Below are 24,634 nucleotides of genomic sequence, written 5' to 3'. Positions count from 1 at the left end.
CCAAATATAACTGCAATGTTCTTGAGAGTAGTAACTACGTGTGAATTTAGTTCTGTCTAAGACCATTCCATGTGACCAGAAAATTTGAGAATGATTTACAATCAAAGGATAGAAATGAAGCAACACATGTAAACCTGAAGTTCTTTCAAAACAACCCTGTAGAATTATGGTGAACATTGAAGGCATTGCTTCTAAAACACATGGTACAGGTGGCAGGTGAACCATAAAACCAAAAAATCATTTTAAAAAATCAAATGATTATAGGTGACCTAGAGTAGATTTTGAGGGTTTTGAAGAGAGCAGTCTTGTTCAAAGTGCCAACAGTGACAAAGATAAGCTTCTGTTCCTAAAATAGTAGGCCTAAAGATCAGCCTTGGATACCTAGGCAGTAGAGCAGTAGAGCAACTGTAGCATACCCATTTGTGGCTTCTGCCAAGATCCAGCCCAATAAATTGTATATGGAATGATAGAAGTCCCTTTGAAGATAGTTTAATATCCAAATATACCATCATAGTATAATGACTATGCCAATTACTGTCTATGGTTTTACACGTTCGAATATGCTATTGCCTTGATTTGGAATACTCTTCTATTTTATCTCATGTAGGTTGAGTTAATCCTTCAAGACAAAGTCCAAGTATCACCACCGAGTGCTGACACTGGGGAAGATTAGACGGTAACACAGAGAGTTCAGTGTCTAGAAAGTCAAAAGCCAGTACCAGATGTGCCCTGGAGGCTGTCCAGGGTTAACACTTAGAAAGTCAAGGTTACCACCAGCTTCTCCTATTTCTGGCCATGAGCAAGAACATTAGGGCAAGAAGAATGTAGTGAGCAGTGACAAAACACAATGAAAGCAAAGGGAAAAGACCAAGGAGAGCCCAGATGGCTGCTACCGAAGAGGTTGAAAGCCTCATGGCTGTTTTTGCTGGGTATGACCTTCATTTTTCGCCATGTGTACAGGCACAGCCTTAAGATAAATTCTGTGCTATTTATATATTTACCTGTCTATTCCCCCCATAAGGTCCAGTAAATAATACACAATATGGAGGAGTCCTTTCTTTTTGTTTTTCTCAGTATTATCAAGGAAAGAAACACAACTTCCATGAGTCCAGTGTCGTCAAATCACACTGGTTGTGAATGAGTATCATGGAGTCATAACCTAAAGGGGCTCCTGAAAGTCATCTATTCTGGCTCTTATGTAATGGAGACGGTATGAGTGATCTTCTGCCACCTTTGACCTTAGCAACTGTCTTTCCTACCCATCTGGAAATCTGCAACGGTCTTGTGTAAACTTTCAGTTTGCTGTTTAATTCTTTATATATCTATGCCTTAATTCCCAAATCCAGCTGTAACATTCTTGTGGGTAGTGTCTGCATGTGAGTTTAGCTTGATCTAAAGTGACTGGAAAATCTAGTACTGGTTTGCATGAAACTTTGTTCAAGGTATATTTTGAAGAGAGAAATAGAAATTAAACATGAAAGATTTTTTTAATATGAATTCAACTTACGAAAACCTAAAAAAAAAAAACCAAAACACCCTATGAATTCCATTTATTTCTTCTGGAATTAGCTGTTTTTATGAATGGAAAAAATGTAAAAGGTGATTGTTATTACAGTTGAATGTAAAGCAAAATGCTCAAGGAGATTTGTATGCACATTTTCCAAAAGCTGCAACCTTAATTATTGGGAAACTTATTTTTGAAAATATGTCTGTAATTACACGCTATTGCTGATAGACAAATGTGTGTGTATACATATAAGTATCCTACCTTGTTATTATCCTATTAGATCATTTTTACTATTTAATTTCATCAGTGTCACAAATTAATTTTATGCGAAACCTAATCACTCAGTATCTAGTATCTCTTTTTTTGCTCTACAAAAAACAGAGACAAAGTCAGTGTGACTTAATCAAAAGTAAATGTAACTTAGTAATTACTGGAAAAAAAAGAAGGTGTTTTCTTGCTTGAAGAAAGAGCATTTTAACCAGAAGCAAAGCCATCAGTGGTACATTTATGTTTCTGCCTTGGGCAGATAAATGAACTAAATGACCTCTTTCTATCATTTTCAGCCCTATGATTCTATCAGCAAAAGGCTTTCAAAGTCATGTGACAGCATAAGCCACGACTGCTGGTAATTTCAAAGTCTTTCAACTACTTTCCCAGGAGTTTTATCCTCTCTGGGTTGTAAGCTTCATTTCAGAACTATGGGAGGTAACTATGACAAAGCAAAGAGGCATCCATCCCCTCTGGATCCACTTGGAAGGCTGTGTGGGCATGTGCAGGCAGACGGCAGAAGTTACAGCCTATAGGTTCCATTTAGCATTCACCCCATGACTCAGTCCAGCTACTCATTGTTAACAACCAAGTTCAGGTTCAGGAAACAGCCAAATTTCAACCAATGTAGATTTTCCACCTTTGACAGAACCTGACAAATTTAGCCTACTGTGTTCTTGTTTTTACAAAACCCCAAACTGGTAACTTTTCACTGGATTCTGGTTTCATCAAGTAATCTCCTTTTGTGTAAACAAACAACATGGGATGCAAACAAATAAAAAACAAAAACTACATTTTAGCTAAAAAGAACTTTTGACCTCATCTGTGTAAGCCAAATACTTCCAAACATAATGTACTTGTAACCTTCCCATCCCAATTTTTGGCTTTCTTTTTTGGTTCTATAGACAACTAGCAAAACACATGAAAGAAAAAATTCTGGGAGAAAATAATATTATGGAGTTAGAGTTATATTTTTAGTATAACTTTTAGTTCAAACTAATGGTTCACAGATGTACTGCATAGCCTCTTCTGACAGAAGATCCAGACTAATACTGATGGAAGAATGTACTCTCTTTTCTAAGATGGCCCAGGAATTGCACAGCCCCATGATATTCTCAGAGAGAGGGCTTTCGACAACTTTTAGCCATTTTGTTTGACTCTATGACAGTAAAACATTTTTTTTGTCCCATAAGCTTTCCTTCAATGTAATCGTGCAAGCAGTTCAAAGTGAAGTATTTGTGCTTTTCTAACCTATGTAGTCTTCCAACAAATTGCTACCAAAACGATGCACAATTCATTTGCTTTGAAAATGTTTCTGCTTCTGCTATAGCAAACAGTCTAAAGAGGCATACATTTTACAAGACTTGGTGTTTGCTAAAAAAGATGAGGAATGAGATAGCTCATTTACTGATGAATAACTTTTAAATAGATTTTAAAAGTACAATTTCATGTGGACAAAATACAATATACCTAATATACCTGTGTGCATACACAGAAAACTAGACCGTTAGGCTATAACCCGATGCTGATTATCACTTAATGCTGATTATCACTGGTTGGTAAAATTATAAATAATTTATGTTTCTTTCCTTATATGTCACTTTCTTTTCTGAAATGTTTGTGATAGCATGAATAACTGGGTTATTTTCCTGCTTATAGTAAATTTTTTAAGGTTAAACATTTACTTATTAACTGTAAAGAAGCAACACAGCTATTTTCATTTTTCAAACAGTAAATAAAAATACATTCACCAAAGTAACTCTGCACTAATGGGGCACTTTCTTCTTTCTCTCAATATAAATTTCAGTCAGAAGTCAGAGTTCAATCTTAAATTGCAGAGTTATACTAAAAACCCAAAAGGTTTATTCATTAAACTGTTCCTATAGAGTTCTGTAGCATCCTGTAGGTGTGGCAGATGAATGAATAAAACCCATATCCAAATTCGGTATCTCTCGCCTCTGAACATTTGCATTACTTTTCACCAACAGCAAGTACAGCACTGGCCAAATCTTAAGCTATAACTCTGTCCCAAAAAAGGAGATGAGTCACAAGTCACTTTTAAGAAATACAATAGAATTTTTTTTTCTTGTAATGAATGCTGAAAGGGAAATGTTTTACTTGTCCTGACAACTCTAGCAAGCCATAGCCCAAAAATATGAGTAGGATATTGAGCCAAAAGCTTTTTAAAGGCTAGACAAATACCAGCAGCATTAATAAAGGACCAGAAAGACTCCTATTGCAGCACTCTTGGGTTTACAATGTGATTATTGTTTTACAAACAGAGAAAGTACCTTGAATACCATGACAATTTTATATTTCCTAGGTGCTGGAAAAACTGGAAAGTGAGATGGGTGGTATCTGATGAGGTAAAAGCAGAGTGGCTGAGTGCCTTGCCAATGAGGCTTTTACAAAAATGTTTAATTTCTTGAGTCAGGATTTTGTTTCTGTGGCAATGAAGATGTAGGCATTGGGAAGCTGAGGGTGAATCTCTGCAATGTTGTCTTGCTGGGGATATCCTGGTAACAATCTGCTCTGCTCATGTCGAGAAGACTTTAGTCCAAGTTTAGTCTTTTAGAACTCAACAGTAATGTGCCCATGTCTCTTCTCTCCCTGCCTTGTGAAGCATGTTTCCTCTATTTTGAGTTTATTTAATGCCTATTCATGCCGTGCCTAACTATATGAGACCAGCCAGCCTCAGGTCCAAAATGAGTGATACTCTGTTCCTGTTTCAAGATTGTAATTAGTGGTTAAATAACATTCTCCAACAGTTCCCTCCCTAACTCTAACCCAAGCTGGAGTAGGGGCAATAGGGTAAAGAGGGACCTAAGTAGTCCAGCCTGTCTCTTGTATTTGAGGCTGGGGCTTTGAGTTTTCTTCAATGTCCTTGTAAGTTTGAACTCTTCGTCTGACTCTATTATTCTAGGCAATATGGACAGAAACAGAGCCTGATTCTAACCATAACCTTGGGTACTCTGTCCTACGACCAAACCATCTGATCCTTTCTTTCAAACCAAAAATATAGAGTCCTCAATTGGGTGGAGAGACAAACTTGACTACTTGCTGATTTCTCCCTTCACCCAGATTATACCAATGAAAAAGAATAATTGGCAGGCTACTCCCAGAACAGTGCCCTAGCAATGCATGGTACACATGCCCTGTGTGTTTAAAAGGAGCTGCTGATAATGGTGAAGAAATCCAGAAAGCATCTGGGAAAATCCCTGACAAGTCACGCCTTTCTTTCAGCCTATATGCCAGGTGTCACACACAGGACCAAGCATCATCTTTCATGGCCTAGTACAAACCTGCACCATGGGACCTAAGCCAAGCATGATTCCTTTGGGCTTGCCGAGTTTAAACTTGTAAGGTGTGCCCTGCCTCCCCCCACCACCTCAACTAGACTCTACCCCCAACTAACATACCCACATACATGCACACATTCACATGCTACCTCAGCCCATCCCATGTATAACTCATCGATCATAAGGGAAGCATTTTTAAGTTTTTTATTCTAAAACTGCATTACATCCTGCAGGCTGTTTTGTCACTTTTGGATTATGCCACTTAACTGTAGTATCATGCAGTTGATATGTTTGACTCATTTCCTATTGTCATAGAGCCATGAGGTTAACACGTTTTAGACAAAAGTATGCTAGCTTCTACATTTCTTCAGATGTGAAGACTACGGACGGAACAGGCTTTGAGACTGAACTCCTGGAGAGAAAAAAGAGGGTGAATTTTTTTAAAGGAAAAGTGCGTGAGTTTCGTTGTACTAAATAAAGCTCATCTTGCCTGACTTTAACGTAACAGCCATGGTTAAACCACTGAAGTTACAGTGTGGTGTATATAGCAGCAGCATTTTTCTTTTCTGCTCTACATTGTCTGAATGTTTTAAAAACTGGAAGACTGAAAGGAAATCTTTTGGTTCTTGTGAAGTCTGTTGATGCCTTCCTGTTTCTGGGTGTTGTGTGGACTTTGGTGGATGCTCTACCACCCTGACCCCTGCAGGACAGAGGGCCTCAATTCCCAGCTCCGCTCCTGCAAGTATTAGCTGTCACTGCCTCCAACTAGGTCCTTCTCCAGGATTTATTCTCAGCGGAAGGAGAATACCTCACCAAAGGTTATGATCTGCTTTCTGGGAGCAGCCTGCAAGCCATGACTGATCAATGTGAGGGTAGAAAGGCACAGGTGTCTTGACTCAATTGGAACCACTCTGAAGACCATCCTAGCTCTAGAGCTCCACATAAGATCATTCCAAGGCCCTGTCCCACATTACAAGGCAACTTCTGACCTCATGCTTCCTTTGGCTTTCATAGACAACTGCGAAATCATACCCACAGCACCTCTGCGCAAATTTCCTTCTTAGAGCTTTTCCCTTGGGTAACCAGTCTAAGATAGTTTCCATTTGTTTTCCTAGGATCTAGAGGAGATGAGATTGTGAAGCTGGATCTCTCACCAATTGGCCATCAACAAAGACCAGTGGTAGGTGGTAATTTGATTGTCATTAGCATACAATGCAATTGTGAAAAACTTCACAGTACTGAAAGAGGTCCAAGAAAAACCCCTTGTACCTTCTACTATATAAAGACTCAGGGAGTAGGCACCATCTACAGACCAGCAAGTGGGCCCTCACCAAACATTGAATCTGATAGCACCTTGGCTTTAGACTTCCCAGACTCCAGAAGTGTGAGAAATAAATTTCTGTTGTTTATAAACCACATAGTCTGTGGTATTTTGCTACAGCAGCCCAAATGAACTAGAACACACTGAAATTACACAACTCATATTTCCTTTTTTTCTTTCAATTTCCATTTTAGATTTGGGGGTATGTGTGCAGGTGGTTACAAGGGCTTATTGCATGGTGCTGAGGTTTGAGCTTCTATTGATCCTATGTAGTGACTCAGATAGTGAACATAGTACCAATAGGAAATTTTTCAGCCCCTGCCCCCTCCCTCCTTTTGGAATCTCCTGTCTAATATCCCCATCTTTACATCCATGGAAATTCAAGATTTAGTTCCCACCTGTAAGAGAGAATATGCAATATTTGGTGTTCTGAGTTAATTTGCTTAGGATAAGGGCTTCCAGCTGCATCTATATTGCTGCAAAGGACACGAGCTTGTTCTTTTTTGTGGCTGCATCGTATTTCCTAGCTTATGCATGCATATGCATTTTGTTCTTAGCAGAACAATGGAAACACTGTACAAAGCTAACTCAAATGTTTTCATTTGACTTTTTAATGTGCACACTTCTACAACATTATCTTTCTTTGGCTTAGTGATGAATAAGGAAGGACAAGAAAGAAAAGAATCTATGTCCTATCTTTCTCTTTTCTTCTGTTATCATTTTCAGTGAGTGGTTGGCTAATACAAGGAAGTGACAAAAGTAAAACATTATATATATAGTAGCATTCATTGGTCTTTTATGTTTTTGTCATTCCTTCTTTATGCATTTGAAGCAATCTGGGTTCAAATGGAAACTTTGGCCTGTCAGTTGCATACTTCAAATGCTTATCTTTTACTTTGCAACTCCTTGAACTCCCACGTATGCTGGAGGAATTCTCATTTATGGACATCACAAATGCTTTATGGCCACAGAATGGCAAGGAATGATAGACATGCATATTCAAATATCTCATGGCTCTACTCATGCATATCTCCATTGTCCCATCAGACTTTACTTACAAAGCACAGTTCAAAGACAAAAGTGTTAAAAATTTCAAGATGGTAATGGCACAACATTAAACTAAGCATGGGCCATCTGCAGCTCCAGGTAAATCCTGGAAACCAGACTTGAGTGGTGAATTGGATTGGGATATTGAGAGAAGGAAATGCAATGGCAGATAAAATATCTCAAGTATTCAAGATGTTCATGAAGAGGAATAATTATAAATACTATGAAATTGGATGGCTGTTCCGGAGGGCCACCAGTGCATCGATGTATCAATGCATCCATGCATTGGAGAAAGACAGAGAAAGGCTGAAGGTGATTAGTTACAATGTAAAAATGTGAAAGACAGAATTTTTGGCATATAAAGAGACTCTCATCTCCCGCAGCCATAGGGCAGAAAAAGCTGAGGATTAAACCAAGTACCTAATGACTAAGAAATTTTTCCAGAGAGAGCCGAATCCTTAGCCTCAGAGGTCTGCTGGGCCAAGGTCAAGGATCTGATCAGGAAAAGAGTGAAACTCTGAAAATTGGGAAGGGAATATATGAGTTAATGCAGTCAACAATCTTGAAATCCCAGGTTTCCTTAAGCCAGGGCCAGCCAACTTACTTTATAAAAGACCAGATGGTAAATATTTCAGGCTTTGAGAGCCCTAGGATTGCTGTCACAAGTGCTCACCTCTGCTGTTGGAATATCAAAGCTGCCATAGAGCACAATTACCTTAATTATTGTTACAAAGAATGTAGCCATCTTACAATAAAACTTTATTTAGAAAAATAACCCAGATTTGGCCTGAAAGCCATTGTTCTTTCTGACAAACCAAATGAAAAGCATAAGACAGAAGTGGAACACTAGAGATCAGGCATAAGCAGGGCCAGAAAGTACTGGCAAGCTGCTTGAGCAAACAGCCAGACTCCAGGTGTCCACAACTGCTGCCCCCATGCCTCTGTCTCAGCTCACACCTTGGCCCCATCGCAGGTGGGAACTTCTTCTTACCAGATGTTGGAGGAGCTAAAAGAAAGAGTTTTATTTACCGATGAATCAGCTTGGTATGTGGTACAAGCCAAAACTGGCTTGTAACTATGCTATAACCCAACTCAAGGTGAGGGGTAATCCTTCCAAAGGACAGAATTTCAGGCAGTGCTGATCATCTACTTTGCGCAGGAAAAAAACTGACCCAAAGTAAGTGTATGTGCAGAATCTTGGGGTGAGATGTGCAGGTGGGAGAAGGGGGTTCAGAATGGTCAAGAGCTTAGGAGGAAAAAGAATGAAAGACTGGATTCCGGGAAGTCTGGGAAAGAGACAGGTAGATGGACCCCAGATTCTCAGAGCCCATTCATTTCCTAGGGATCATGACCTACCATACCTTACTTTGTCCTTATCTATTCATGTGGCTTTTTTAGCTCTCACAAGGTTGCCAGACATGGGGATGAGTGATGAGATTACAAAAGCAAATTAGACCAGGTCTTCATCCCTGAGGAGCTGACTCTCTTAGGAAAACAGGCATGTGAACAACTAACTTGAGAGCAATCGGATCCATGATACTATATAAAGGACAAAGTGCTACAGGAACACAGACCAAACAATGAGGATAAAGAAAAACTTCACGGAAGATGAAACATTTTAACTTACATAACACATCAAGTATAACATCTTTAAGGGAAAAAAGGGGATACGTTCCTTCCTTCTTTTTAGCATTAATCATATCCCTGTTTTTAGTTTCCCATACAATCACTATTCTCTGCTTTTTTCTTACTAACAAAAATCAAAATTTAGAGTGACTATAATATGACTTTAAAGTACCTATCCCAACTTCCTTGCAGGTAGGTATGTATGGTCATTTGACCCAGTTAAGGCCAATGAGCGATAAAAGCAACTCTATCAGGGAAGATTCTGGAAAGCTTTTAAAGTATTATTATTATTATTTTTAAAAGACAGAGTAATCTAATATGTGCCTTTTGTTTGTGGCTTTTTGTCCTTAGCCTGAAATTTGAACATAATGCCTAGAAGTAGAGCTTAAACCCATGAGGGTGAAAGCCATATATTAAAGATGGCAGAACAAGATAAAAGACAAGTCCTGGTTCTCCGATGTTGTTGAATCGTGACACTGGATGCTTACCTCCATATTCCCCAGCTAAGACTGAAAATTCAACCTGCTTGGTTAGCCACTGTAGTTCAAGTATCGATGACATACAGCCAAACTAAGTCTTGACCAATAAACTATGCAAAGAATAAATCAAGAGATTTACCAAGCTGATTCTTTTTAGTTTGTTTATCTTCCAAGAACAACACCATAAATTTCACTGGCCATTCTTAAAGTGGCATCAATTATGTATATTTTTATGCCACTTCTTTCTATTCATGAGGAACCCTGAGATTTCAAGTTCAGAAAACATTTCACAACAGAAGCCTGAATCCTCTGAAATTGCAAGCAAGGAGATGAGAAACATGATCTCTGTCTCTCAAGTTCACAGATACTTTACAGGTACATCATGACTCTTCATAAACATCCTTAAGGTAGATTGACAGTTTTGTTCCTTGTGGTAAAAAGCCTGTAGCATGAGCCAGAACCCTTACTCTTTAACACTCTTTCCCCTCTCAACCAACTTCTGACTCAGAAAAGAGTATTGTTTTCATCTTTGAGTCTAGATGATTATATTGGAACTAAATTTGTGGTATCAGAAATCAGCTCTTTAAAATCACCCACACAAAGAAATAGTCTATTGTAGGATCTACTTTCATCTCTTTTCTTGCTATGATTAACCCAAAAAATAACCACAAAAATGAGGAAAGGCAAGAAACTGTTGCTATTGAAAGCAAAACTATAAAACTATGGGGAAAAATGGGAACATTGGGAGACCAGGAAGAGATATCCAATTTGATAACCGAAAGCCCACTACAGTTTCTAATTTCTTTGTGAGAGCGTCTCCCTTGTTCAAAACTGGGTAAAATGAAGATTATATCATGCCTTACAGTTCCACACTTGAAGTTTTAAGGATTCAAAACTTAATCAACATTAAAGTACACTAAATTTCAAAAGAATCAAGAGCAAGGGTACATGCACACATGGACACAATAGTGTCTGGTCTTTTCATAGAAGACATAGGTTAAATGCAGATTACATTTGGTTTTATTTCTTCGTATTGAGAGAAGTTGTATGAAATGGCTGTGAGAAGAGACAGATTTCCTAATGTGATTTGGATCAACTGCAAAACATTCCATGAATTTTAAGGGAAGCTATGGTTCTGGAAGCATCACAGAGCATGGGTGGAAAGTACACCAAAGAAATCCTTCCTCAGCCTCGGAGTTTGAAAAAAAAAAAAAAATCTTGACTTTCAGATACACCTGGGTCTTCTGGGGCAACAAATGGGAAATCACAGCTCTATCAACAAGCACCAACTTGATATTTTTGAGGCTTGTTTTCTTTGTTTTTCTTCCTACAACTCAGACAGGTTTTTTTTTAAGCCTTAGCAGAATGGCTAGACTAAGTAATCCACATAAGCAGCTGCTGCAATGTGATCTTTTTCTAACATTTTAATGTAGAGCTGTGAACTTTTCTGGCTTTGGGGTATGTTGGGAACTTTTAGAGTAAACTTTCCATCTAATGTGTCTCAGATGGAGGGTCAGCACTGAAAACAGTTACCCACGATAGCAAATTCTGCTGGAAAGGCACAGTGGCTGATGTCTAAATGATCTTTGAATACTAATGCTAGACACTTTAACAAAAACCTGTAGTTTATTTCCTTGTTTTTAATTTCCTTAAGTTTAATAACGTTCTGTTTTCTAGATCTCAGGATACTTACTCATGTACTGCTTTTTAGCACCGTGCAGAATAGGCTTGGGTGGGTGGTCATCAGTGTACTGTAGAAGGTAAGTTCTACCTGGTTTCCAGCCACAACTCTGCCATTTACCAGCTGTATGCATCTGGGCAAACAACCTCATCTCTACATCTCAATATCATCTTGTGTGAAATTGGGGTATTACTGTGTTAACTGATAGAGCTAATGCCTGGATTAAAAGAAAAAGAATACATGGAAAGTAGTTAATATAGTAGTCATTGATTATCTGTTTATATCTCAGGTCCTAAAATCAAAATAACCATTAACACCAATCTTAGAAGCCTATTGTGTTATATGTTTTATTTATTTATTATTAATGTGACAGTTAATTATTTATTAATTAAATATTTAATTAAATAATAATTAAATATTAATTATTATTAATGTGACAGGAAGAGAGGGAAATAATTTGAGCTGAGGTTTTTCATACATACCTTTTTAAGATGATGCAATAAAATGTTGGTCATCTTGCAAATGTGGTTTAATATTACATAGATAGTCAAGACTCTTCACTTTAATAAGACATGGGATCCACCAAGAAGTAGTGGTACATTTTCTCTAATTGTATGTTGGGCAACGTTGAATATCTCCACTATATTTTACTAAGATCTACGGACAGGTGCCTCTGAGTGAAAGTTATGGGTATGGAAACAACTCTTGGTGCAACACACTTATTGTAGAGTTTTTGCTTTTCCCTTTGACTGGAGATGGGTAGGGCGCCTGGGAACTAGGGCTGGAGCAGAATCTCTTCCTGAGACAGTAAGAGACTCTAGTTACTGACAGGCAGGCCAAGTACTCAGGAACTTGCACACAAAAATATTGGGAGCCCACTTTTGAGTGGGCTTGTTTTTTTCCTGTAAATCTGTTTTGGCAAAGGATAGGAACAGACACTTTAAAAAAGAAGATATATGAGACCAACAAACATATGAACAAATGCTCATCATCACTGGTCATTAGAGAAATATAAATCAAAACTACATTGAGATACCATCTCACACCAGTTAGAATGGCGATCATTAAAAAATCTGGAGACAACAGATGCTGGAGAGGATGTGGAGAAATAGGAACACTTTTATACTGTTGGTGGGAGTGTAAATTAGTTCGACCATTGTGGAAGACAGTGTGGTGATTCCTCAAGGACCTAGAAATAGAAATTCTATTTGACCCAGCAATAGTTCTACTATAAGGACACATGCACACAAATGTTCATTGCAGCACAGTGTACAATAGCAAAGACCTGGAACCAACCCAAATGCCCAACGATGACAGACTGGACAGGGAAAACGTGGCACATATACACCATGGAATACTATGCAGCCATAAAAAATGATGAGTTTGTGTCCTTTGTAGGGACATGGATGAACCTGGAAACCATCATTCTCAGAAAACTGACACAGGACCAAAAAATCAAACACCACATGTTCTCACTCATAGGCGGGTGTTGAACAATGAGAGCACATGGACCCATGGAGGGGAGCATCACACACTGGAGTCTGTCAGGGGGAAATAGGGGAGGGACAGGAGGGGGGTGGGGAGGTGAGGAGAGATACATGGGGAGAAATGCCAGATATAGGTGAAGGGGAGGAAGGCAGCAAATCACACTGCCATGTGTGTACCTATGCAGCAATCCTGCATGTTCTTCACATGTACCCCAAAACCTAAAATGCAATAAAAATAAAAATAAACATAAAAAATATTGGGAGCATTTTTTGGTTAACAGTTGCACAAGAATATGCATGGCTTAAAACAGACTGGGCTAAGAGTAGTTATGAAGCCCTCATGTTGGGTCATGTTGGTTAGCAGGAAGCAAGGGTTAGGTTTTGTAGTGGATGCTATGATGTACCACCCAGATCTCCATCTCAAGAACAAGCTCATTCTTCTAACTATAGGGAATACTGCTATAGGGAATAATGGCTCAGAGCTGTGCCCTTCTTTCAGAATTGATCTCAGCCAAAGAAAGCTGCTTCACTCAAGTTTACACTTCCTTCTCAGACAGCCTGTATCCCATGCTTGCTCAAAGCAGTCTCCTTTCTTGAAGGGCATTCCCAGCTGCACAGTACTGCTTGGATTGGCTGAGGCCCTTGTTGCTACTGTACCACAACTCCTCCCTCTTCCCAATCCTGCTTCCTCTATTTCTTTACAGATCATGTTCCTGAGAACACTCCTAATAAATCTCCTGTGCACATATTATCTCTGTCTCAGAATCCATTTGCAGGTATTTCAATCTTACACAGATTCCTATTAATCTTTGCTACCCAAGCCTCCACCCAAACCTCCTGGGTCAAGTTCTTTTCAGGTTGGCATACTTCCCTACTATCCAAGACCACGTCTGTTCTACTTGAAGATAAAGCCTATTTCGACCTCCTTCACTGCCAGAACATACTCCTACCTTCCACTAAGGTGCCATTCTACAAGACATATAGTTTGAAAAAAACATCTTGACTTTCGGCTACACCTGGGTCTTCTAGGGCAACAAATGGAAAATCACAGTTCTATCAACAAGCACCATCTTGTTATTTTTGAGGCTTGTTTTCTTTTTTTTCTTCCTACAACTCAGACAGGTTTGACTAGTACTCCCATAATTTGTGTGCTCCCAAATGTCATCTTGAATTGTACTCCCATAATTCCCACGTATTATGGGAGAGACCCAGTAGGAGATCATTTGAATCATGGGGGAAGTTCCCCCATACTCTTCTCGTGATAGTGAATAAGTCTCATGAGACCTGATGGTTTTATCAGGGGTTTCTGCTTTTGCGTCTTCCTCATTTTCTCTTGTCACCTCTCAACTACCCCAACAACAGAGAAGAAGGATTTTCTAGCATTTCATATCAGCTCCAAAAGAAAGCTTGTTGATTTTCTGTTTAGAGCACCCTGTACACTTGGCAAATCTACATCTGCCTTACCACTAGCTTTCTACACCAGGCAGGCAAACGCCCACACATCAGGACCCAGTGGCAGACAGAGGCAGGCTGCAGATGCCCTGAGGATGTTTGCAGCCACCTTTCTGGAACCTCATCCACACTAGTTCCCAAATATCCCTCTCTGGCCCCCATTCCACCTACTACTCTTACCACCAACTAAAGCCAGCCTCTGGCCCCTGGGTTTGCATAGGGATAAAGATTTTCCCTAATGGGCTTTGTTTGGCTTGTCTTCTTGCTCCAAAAATTCCAAATTTTCTTTCAGGGGAATTCTGTCCTCCACCAGCGTTTGGGGAGCCAATCCCAACCAAACCACTGACTGACATGTTAGAAAGGCCAGTATGGATACATCTTAAGGCAGGATTCATAGACATTATCAATAATCCTTGTCACAACCTTGCTAGGTGATATGATTTGGCTCTATGTCCCCACCCAAATCTCATCTTCAATTGTACTCTCATAATTCCCATGTGTTATGGGAGCGACCCAGTGGGAGATAATTGGAATCATGGGGGCACTTCCTCCATACTGCTCTCATGATAGTGAATAAGTCTTATGAGATCTGGTGGTTTTATCAGGAGTTTCTGCTTTTGCACCTTCCTCATTTTCTCCTGTCACCTCCATGTAAGAATTGCCTTTTGCCTCCTACCATGACTCTGAGGCCACCCCAGCCATGTGAAAACATAAGTCCAATTAAATTTTTCTTCCCAGTCTTGAGTATGTCTTTATCAACAGTGGGGAAATGGTCTAATGCTCTAGGTCAGCATAACTTCACTTGACAGCCATGGGAAGTTGGCCCAGTGAAGGAAAGAGACTTGTCCCAAATCACATAGTAATTGACAGAAGGAACCGTCTGTGGATGCAATGCCTATGTTATTTTCACTAGGCCACCTTGTTTTCCCACGTGTCAGGCTGTCTCCTGATATTATAGTCCAGAGATGAGGAAAGTATGGAAGACCAGGCAATGGCTATTGTCCGAGAAAGTGCCTGAAGGGGTAACTCATCAAGGGGCTTCTGGCATTGGAAGCCATAACATAAGGTCTGCACCTCAACTGAGAATCACACCGGGAAAGTAGAGACAAGCCAGCAGCCAGCTAATAGAGTACAGGTCTGGGGCTGAGGCATCAGACACGCTGGGACACTAAGCTGAAGGACCCAGAAGAGAGCGGGTTTATGAGCTAAAACAGAGGAGAAGCATCTGGTGGCCATTTAACTAGTATCTGTGATTTGGCCACCTCAACCAAACATCAGGTCCTGACAGGAATATTTTCAAATTTCTGGAGATGCAATACTTTCACAGCCCCGTCTCCTGGACCACAAAAGAAACTCTTCCTCCCTGCACTCACTAAATTCATCTCATTGCAGCTCCTTAGGATTTTCAGGTGTGTCAGCTTTCTTCCTGGATCCTGTCCCCACCCCCACCAAGTCACTCAAGTATGCTATCAGTGTTCTTGATTCTACATGTCTCTGAGGATCTGTTCTGAGACCTGTCTTCCTGTGGTCATCTGTCTAGGACTTCCTGGGGTTTCCACTGTTCATCTCAGCAGACAATACAGTTTGAATGGAGCCTCCAGATACTTTCAGATAGACCAAGCCCCAGTTTGTCCAGTGCTGCAGGCCTCTGGAGCAAGCTTCAAATCTATAACTTACTATGGAGAATGCCAAATGAGGACATTTCAGGATGGATTGGCAGAAATCACTGTAAACCATCACACTGTGTCTGTCCTGTCCAGAGTTCTCAATCCAGGCCTTCCACAATTAGGTGAACAGAGACACAGATCAGCAATTCTTTCCTGGCATTTGGCCATTGGCCTTTCTCACAGGTTATTACTTGGGCAGATTGCTCTAGTGTCTCACTGCTTCAGGAAGGGATTCTACCCAGTCCTGGTCTTAAGGTACCCTACTCATCCCTCAGCCAGCTTTCAGTCACAGAAAAAAGTGAAAATAACATTTACTAAGTGTGATGGTTAATACTGAGTGGCAACTTGATTGAATTGAACGATGCAAAGCATTGTTCTGGGTATGTCTGTGAGGGTGTCACCAAAAGAGATTTATATTTGAGTCAGTGGATGGGAAGGGTAGGTCCACCCTCAATCTGGGTGGGCATCATCTAATCAGCTGCCAGTGTGGCCAGAATAAAAGCAAGCAGAAAAGCATGAAAAGACTAGACTGGCTTAGCCTTCCAGCTCACATCTTTCTCCAGTGCTGGCTGCTTCCTGCCCTCGAACATCAGACTCCAAGTTCTTTAGCTTTGGGACCCAGACTGGCTTCTTTGCTCCTCACCTTGCAGATAGACTACTGTGGGACCTCACCTTGTGATCATGTGAGTCAACGCTCCTTGATAAACTCCTCCTTATATATACATCTATCCTATTAATTCTGTCCCTCTAGAGAATCCTGACTAATACACTAACTGTGCTACACCAAGGTTTGTTTCCATATCTCTGACTCTCACTTGAGAGCACACATCCATAGATGCCAGTCAAACTAGGGTGGATATTCAACCTTGCCATACTTATAACTAGGTAGAATTTTTCACTGCTCCTTGGGAGAGGCCAACCCACATTAAAGTGAAGAGTCTTGGATCTCAATTTCTGGTAGATGAACTCCTCTAGTTCATCTACCAGAAATTTGACTCCCATATTTAAATATGCCCTGGAAATGAGTAGACAAATTCAGTTTCTATATGCCTCTATCCCGTACTCATTATGTACTAGGACAAGTAGGTAACATTTGAATTATTATTTTCCAAACGATATTCTTTCTATCTCTTGACACCATAAGTTTCTCTTTCCAGGATAGATAATAAAAATAATATCTTGCTGTAAAATCATTCTAAATAAGGAAAGAGGACAAATAATTTTAAAATATTAATTCCAACATAAAAACAGCAGCTAAAAACCATCATATTGAAATTGAAACAGTTAAATTTTCCTTGGTTGATCTGAACGTGATGGCCTATTTCATTTCTCCCCATAACAATGTTTGCGTAAGTTCATTGAGAACTTGCCATATATCATCCACTGTTCTAAATGCCCATACCTTATTTGACCCTCATAACAAGAAATAAGGTAGGTGCTTTTATTATCCCTATTTTATAATAATCTGAGAAAACCGAGGCACAGATAGTATAAGCAACTTTTCCAAGATCACTTTCTCAGAACATCTCAATTTTTAGTTAAGTAAAAACTACCTGGCCAGGCACAGTGACTCATCATGTAATCCCAACACTTTGTGAGGCTGAGGTAGGAGGATGATTTGAAACCAGAATTTCAAGACCAGCACTAGCAACATAGCAAGACAGCAAGAACCCATCTCTACAAAATAATAATAATAATTCAGTATGTGTCGTGGCAAGCCCCTGTAGTCACACTACTAGGGAAGCTGAGGTGGGAGGATTGCTTGAGCCCAGGAGTTCAAGGTTACAGTGACCTATGCTCACACACTGCATTCAACCTGATGGGAATGAAAACTATACTTATATTTATGTGACACAAATATTTATTTCCAGGCTACAAAATGTTATGCAGACAAATTGCCAGAAAAAGGAAAAATAGAAAGGGACAGACCTCAAGAATATAGGGCATGTAGGAAGATACTTTCTAGGGACTTCATTTAGTAGGTGCTCAATAAAAGCTGATTAGAAATGTTTTTTGGGCCGGGCGCAGTGGCTCAAGCCTGTAATCCCAGCACTTTGGGAGGCTGAGGCGGGTGGATCACAAGGTCAAGAGATCAAGACCATCCTGGTCAACATGGTGAAACCCCGTCTCTACTAAGAATACAAAAAATTAGCTGGGCGTGGTGGTGTGTGCCTGTAATCCCAGCTACTCAGGAGGCTGAGGCAGGAGAATTGCCCGAACCCAGGAAGCGGAGGTTGTGGTGAGCCAAGATCATGCCATTGCACTCCAGCCTGGGTAACAAGAGCGAAACTCCGTCTCAATAAAAAAAAAAAAGAAATGTTTTTTGGAAGTTAGAGATCAGGCACCTATCTTCTACTGATTAATAACATGCCTCAGTTAATTTATTTAACTCTCACAGTCTTGTTTTACTTGTTTCTTTTTAATTCTTCTGAAAAAAATGAGTACTAACTCATTCCCTACCTACAGCAATAGCCACCATATCAATTAAGATGCTTTGGGCCACAAGTAAAATCCTCCACCATCAGTAACAAAATAATAAAAACATTTTACTCTCTCACATAATAAGAATTCTAGGAGTGGCATTTCAAGATTCCTTCAGTGGCTCAGCTAGGATCTTCTTCCAATCCCACATTTCTACTCTTTTCCATGAACTGGCCTTTGGCCCCTAGGCTTGTCACCTCTTAGTCGAGATGACTGCCTGAGTTCAAGATACTGTGTCATTACACAGTAGCATCAAAACTAGGAAAACAAAGAAAGCTTTCATGGAAACCCCAAACAAACTTCATCTTACATGTAATTAGCAAGAAGTGGGTCTGGGTCACATAGACATTGCAGATAATTCACTGGAAAAGAGAAATGGGATTGTCAAAACAGCCTTGTATGATGTATGTTTTACTAGTCCCATTGCAGACATGACCCTGTAAGGCTCAATGGGAAGAAGTAAGCAGCAAATATCAGGGTCAAACTTTGGCCCATATGACTCCAAAGCTGCACTAGTAGTTACCGTTTTCTCAGAAGTTAGAGAGGTTCCCACTGGAAATCCTTTTCAAGTATAAGAAAATGCTAAAATAAATTTATGGCTAATACACCAAAGATAATACATATTGCATTTAAAAGGAGGTAAAGAACTTACAAAAGAGTCATCCACAGTTGTATTACCTAACTCTTAAACACCTTACCCACAATGATGGTGTGAAAGGATGGAGACATTAGAAATTAGGAGGATGTTTGGAAAGGATTTCTTTGGAATGAGCAGTTCCGTATGCCCTTCTACCCTTCATCTTGCCTGCCCTCAAGCCCAATGTGAGGGTTTTATTCCATAAAATCACTCAGATAGCTCCATATAAGTCATCTGCAGTTACAGGGACTCATTGAACTGTGTTTGACATACATCTGGAAAACCAAAAGGCTGGTGTGGTGGATTACAAAATATGACCACAAATTTCTTTCATCATAGTATTCAAGCTCTTTTGCATTGTGACTTTTTTACTTTCTCCATCAAGACATAACGTCTACTTCCTCCGCCCTTGAATCTGGGCTGGTCTTCAGGCTTGCCCTTGACCTGAAACTTGCTGACAGTGATGTAATGCAACTTAAAAGCATGGGCCTTAAGAAGCCTTGCAATTTCCACTGTTGGCTCTTGGGCAATGCATCAAGACCTCCATTTAGGAAATCAGTCTTACTTGTCAGAGGATGAAAAACACAGGGTGGGGTGGGGATGGGGGCAAGGAGAGGCACCCCAGTCAGTGGCCAACACTAAATTTAGATGCGTAAACTAAGAGGGTTCAGCCCAGCCAACCCTCCAGCTGAATGGAGCTCATGAGTAAGCCCAGGCAACACTGCCAGAAAACCCACCCAACCAACCCAAAGCCTCTAAGACATGGTAAGTCACTATTACTTGAGGCCACTGTGTGAATTGTTGGTTACACAGGAATAGGCAACTAAAATAACTGGCTGGCTAGTCCAAAGCAAAGGAGAGGCTGCAGTCGTCCTGGAACCTGACTACATCCCCAGAATTTGTTGAGGTAGAAGAGGCATGTGTGTTGACACAAATAGGAGAGAAAACTGATTTTCAAGCAACGTAAATTACTGCTCAAGAGGATTGTCTCAAGGTAAGCCAGTCTGGGTGGAGTGATACAACAAGGAAAAAATATTTTGAAAAGAAAGAGAGGAAGAAAGGGGGGAAGAGGAGTTAGAGAAAGAAGGAGGGAGGGGAGAAAATCATGGGCTGAGGAGAGAACAGACAACTTGAGAAAAATGCATCACCCATGTCACAACGCATGCAGTCAAGGGTGCCCAGTGGCAGTTTCTGAAGAACTAGATGAAGCATTCCATAGTTCAGAATGCCCAACCATCTTGGAACCGTAGCAGTCAGGTAAGAACCTTCCTATCCCTCTTACTGCTCCAATATCCCCTTATCCCAAGCCTGGCAGGATAAGAAACAATAGTTATCCGGCTAGGAAAGAAAGAGGAATGCCAGATGGGAAAAAGGAAGAGAAAGGTCACTACAGAGAGCTCAAAGCAAGGCCTAGCTGGGCAGAAAGGAATATTTAGTTTTAAATCAACTTCTAAGTTTTGATTATTACATGAAATTAGACAAAATAAATGACTCCATTGAGACTGCATTTTTTTTTTCACTTAAAGGACCAAATAAGTCATGGAACTGGGCAAGTTTTCATCTGGGGCAGGAAAAGAATTTTCCCTAATTCAAAACTTTTAAAGAGACAGTGAGTTAAAAGCTTGCTTGCGGTTGTAGTGTTTCCTCACCCCTATCAAGGTTCCTGCTTCCAGGGCCTTTACACAAACTGCCTGTAGAAGAGCCACTAGGAGGGTAGGTAAATTCAGTTGTGGGTTCCACTTGTGATGTGACGGTTGCTGGGAAGTTTCACTGGCCCCAAAAATCTCTGTTGTCAAAGTAGCTAAAAGTCCACCATTACAGAGGCAATCATTTAAGCTAACTTTGCTATCCTTAGCGGTCCTGGTTTTTAAAATACACAAATCTAGATAGGCAGCAAATCAAGTCATTGATTCATTGGTGTAACTTCATCATAGGATTGCATGTTGAAGGATGGAAATAACGAGCAGAGGTGCACAAGGCAACGGAGAAACAGAAAAGCAGCCGAACATCACTGAAGACAAAGCCTACTGCACTCAGGCCAGTAGCTCCCATCTTCCCACATTCATACAAATTACCATGGGAGCTGGGAAAATTGCAGATTTTAAAGCTCAAGCCCTTCAATTCTGTTTCACTGGTCTGCTTTGGAGTCCAGGGATCTGAATTTTAAGAAGTCCAAGAAACAGAATTTTAAGAAGCATTCAAGGTGATTCCAAGGGAGTGGGTTAATAAACCTTATCTTAGAAATACTACTTCAGTATAAACAGCTAAGAGTTGAAAACCAAAGCTGGTCACAAAATTCTTATATATATTTCTCTACAAAATATATTCTTGCAATAAATGAGATAAGGTAGGATAATTTATAAACTCTTAGAAAGAAACATGTGGCTGGGCACGGTGGCTGATGCCTGTAATCCTAGCACCTTGGGTGGCTGAGGCGGGCAGATCACCTGAGGTTGGGAGTTTGAGACCAGCCTGACCAACATGGAAAAACCCTGTCTCTACTAAAAAATACGAAATCACACAAGCGTGGGGGCTCATACATTCCAGCTCCTCAGGAAGCTGAGGCAGGAGAATCACTTGAACCAGGGGGGCCGAAGTTGTGGTGAAGCAAGACCATGCCATTGCACTCCAGCCGGCAACAAGAGCAAACTCTGTCTCAAAAAAAAAAAAAAAAAGAAAAAGAAAAAGAAAAAAGAAACATGTTATCCTCCATGCTTCCTCAAGGCTAAGTTGATTTTTATAAATATCATCCATTTGGAGGAAAACTGGGGGGCAAAACTGGAAAGTTAACCCATTAGAAGTACACATCTATTATAAGATTGACTCAGGGCTAGAGTTATGAAAATGTAGAAACATACAAGTAAGAAAAGTATTTGTTAGAATGAACTTTTAGTTCAAAATAAAAGATTTCTTATGGTCCCAAAATTCTACAGTGAAAATTTCATTTGGAGGGCAGAACCCCTGAAATTCATTTTCATACTGTTTTATCCCTTCATGTATTCCAGCAGCAGTGAGCGAGTATTTGTTGGAGAACACGTGCTTTTCCTAGAAATGAGAAGGGTTACTAGAAGTTGTCCAGGCCTCTTCCATGAAAGCAAGCCTCAGTTAAACCATTCCAGGAAGACAGCTAGCCAAGCTGTTCTTCAAAGCTTTCAAGTTTTTAAAAGCTTTCCATAACTTCCCACGGCATAAGCACTCACCAGGAAGACTCTGGATGTTATTGTTAGAGAATCAAATACACAGGGATGTGGATAATATAACTAAATGCCAGGAAGAAGGAAAAAGGCATCAGAGAGGGCCACATGCTATTTTCCAGAATTTCATCAACCTGCCACAGTGAGCCAACTCAGTCAACTCCTAAATAGCACCTCTAATATCCATATGCAGAGAGAGCCACAGTTTAGCAGGAGTTACGGGAATTTTCTAAAACTTAAACACATTTTGCCATACATCTTGGGAAATGTTTTCAGAAAACTGAAAACTGAGGCTTTTCTAACAGATTGCTTCACATCTCAGAAAGTGGAATAGAAAGGAAGTCATTTTGTAAACTAGCATGAGAAGAAAAAACAGCATGTAAATCTCTCTAGGCAGAGAAATTGTTGGTCCTATGAATTTAAATTCATAGACTAAAAATCTGTCAGCCTTTTCCAGACTCTCTCACATCATGCCTCCTCCAACGCTCAAGCGCTAATTGATTCATTTTCTGTTTTATTGGATTTAAAGTCATTTTAGTCACTATTTTTAACTGTTTTCTCATTTATGGGCCTCCTCCCTCCCTTTGCTGCAAGGCCCCACATTAAATTATACATTCTCTCACATGGCTCATTATCTCACATTTTTTCTGTCATTCTGCAGCTGCTCTCCTGTGTTCCTGCCTCAGCTTTGTTTAGTGCCAAAGAGCTGCTTTTTCTAACACTTCAAAAACACATGGCATTTTTTATGGGCACAAATATCTTCACTTCTGTCAAATAAAAAATTGATTCATAAGGAAAACATTTTAAGCATGTAGGTGTTTTGCAAGAAAATTAAGCAGCTCATTAAAAAAATAAGTATGTCTGAGGAGGGATAAGACCATCGCCTGAAAACTGAATATAAATGTCTTTGCTTTTAAGGATATTTGGATATCTGTAGATTCCCTTCAAAACCTTTTTGTTAGTTTGTTTTCACCCTTCATATGATTTACCTTTTACTATATTCTCATTTATAAAATTCTGGACACCATATAGAAAGAGCAGACAACTTTCACCCTAATGCTATATCTGCTCTATAAGTAATGTGAAAATGTTAAACATACAGACCTAAGAGGGAATTTGAGCTCCACATAGCAGCAGATATTGTTGGTGCCTTTTTCATGTCTCCTGAAACTTTGCAAGCAAACAGACCTGAGGATAAGAAATGGTTTTGTCTGACAATGGTATTTAGCCTCAAGCGGTTTCTTTCTAAGCCTTGTTTACCATCTTTCTCTCCACGCATATTTAATGTTGACAGTAAGTTAGTCATGTCAGGAGTCTTCTCACAGTGTATAGCAGCATCTAGTAAAATAGTGCTCCACCCAGATCTCCTCAAATCCTTCTCCATCTGTGTGTGCCATTCTCCCTTGGGTATACTTCACTTCCAATAACGAGCATCTACTCGTTTGAGAAGAACTGCTCAGGCTACTAGCATCTATTTGCATGCATGCTTGGGAGAAACCCAAAGTTGAAGTGATTGACGGGGAGAGCAAAGGAGCCAAAATGGCCTTTAAGGAGTGCAGGGGTAGGAAACCCAGCTCCCTTGACTGTGTCGTGACAACTTTGTGGCACAACTCCTACTCCAGAGCCCCCCTGTGGATAAGGCTGAGGCAATGTTCTGCAGGACCTTGAGATGGATCTTTGTTTGACTTCCTACTTCCTGTCCTGCTTCCTACTCATTCCCTAGACTTTCCTGTGACCCTTCCTTTAAAAATCACTTGCCTTTAAAAAAATTAGTTCCTTTTAAAATCTTTGTTTTGGACTCTCCAACTGTGGAACCCAACCTAAGAGAGCTGGTAAGATTCTTGAAGGATTACAAATGGCAAAGATTTACACCATTAATTGTAGAATTATAGGATGTCTAAACTTAGTGGGTTTCCTAGTTGAGTATCAGAGAGATGAGTTAGCTTACCTGTGTTAGTCCATTTACACACTGCTATAAAGACACTACCAGAGACTGGGGAATTTATAAATGAAAGAGGTTTGATTGACTCAGTTCTGCATGGCTGGGGAGGCTTCAGGAAACTTACAATCATGGAGGAAGGGGAAGCAGGAATGTCTTACATGGTGGCAGGCAAGAGAAGATCTAGCAAGAAAGGAACTACCAAACACTTACAAAACCATCAGGCCTCCTGAGAACTCACTCACCATCATAAGAACAGTATGCAGGGAACTGCCCCCATGATCCAATCGCTTCCCACCCGGTCACTCCCTCAACACCTGGGGATTACAATTCAAGATAAGATTTGGGTGGCCACACAGTGCCACACCATATTATTGCCTAAGTGCTCAAAGCTAGGATACGGCAGGGTGAATCCAAAAACCCAGACCTCTGACTCAAAGATCACTGTTCTTTCTACCATTTGTGCATTATTCTGAGTTTTCCAACACAACAATTGGACAATATATACAGTTAGAGTTGAAGTCAATTAGTTCAAGATTGAAATTTTTAT

The 24,634-nt window shown here is 40.1% G+C and overlaps 1 long non-coding RNA gene across 1 annotated transcript in view; it reads right to left on the bottom strand.

Moving 5' to 3' along the window:
• Positions 1-24,634, bottom strand: part of LOC141583505 (uncharacterized) — a 138,009-nt gene that overhangs the window by 55,223 nt on the left and 58,152 nt on the right. The gene's annotated exons all lie outside the window — the stretch shown is intronic.

Source organism: Saimiri boliviensis, chromosome 1 (assembly GCF_048565385.1).
Source record: "Saimiri boliviensis isolate mSaiBol1 chromosome 1, mSaiBol1.pri, whole genome shotgun sequence".
Lineage (NCBI taxonomy): Eukaryota > Metazoa > Chordata > Mammalia > Primates > Cebidae > Saimiri > Saimiri boliviensis.
This window is presented reverse-complemented; position numbering and strand designations above follow the sequence as displayed.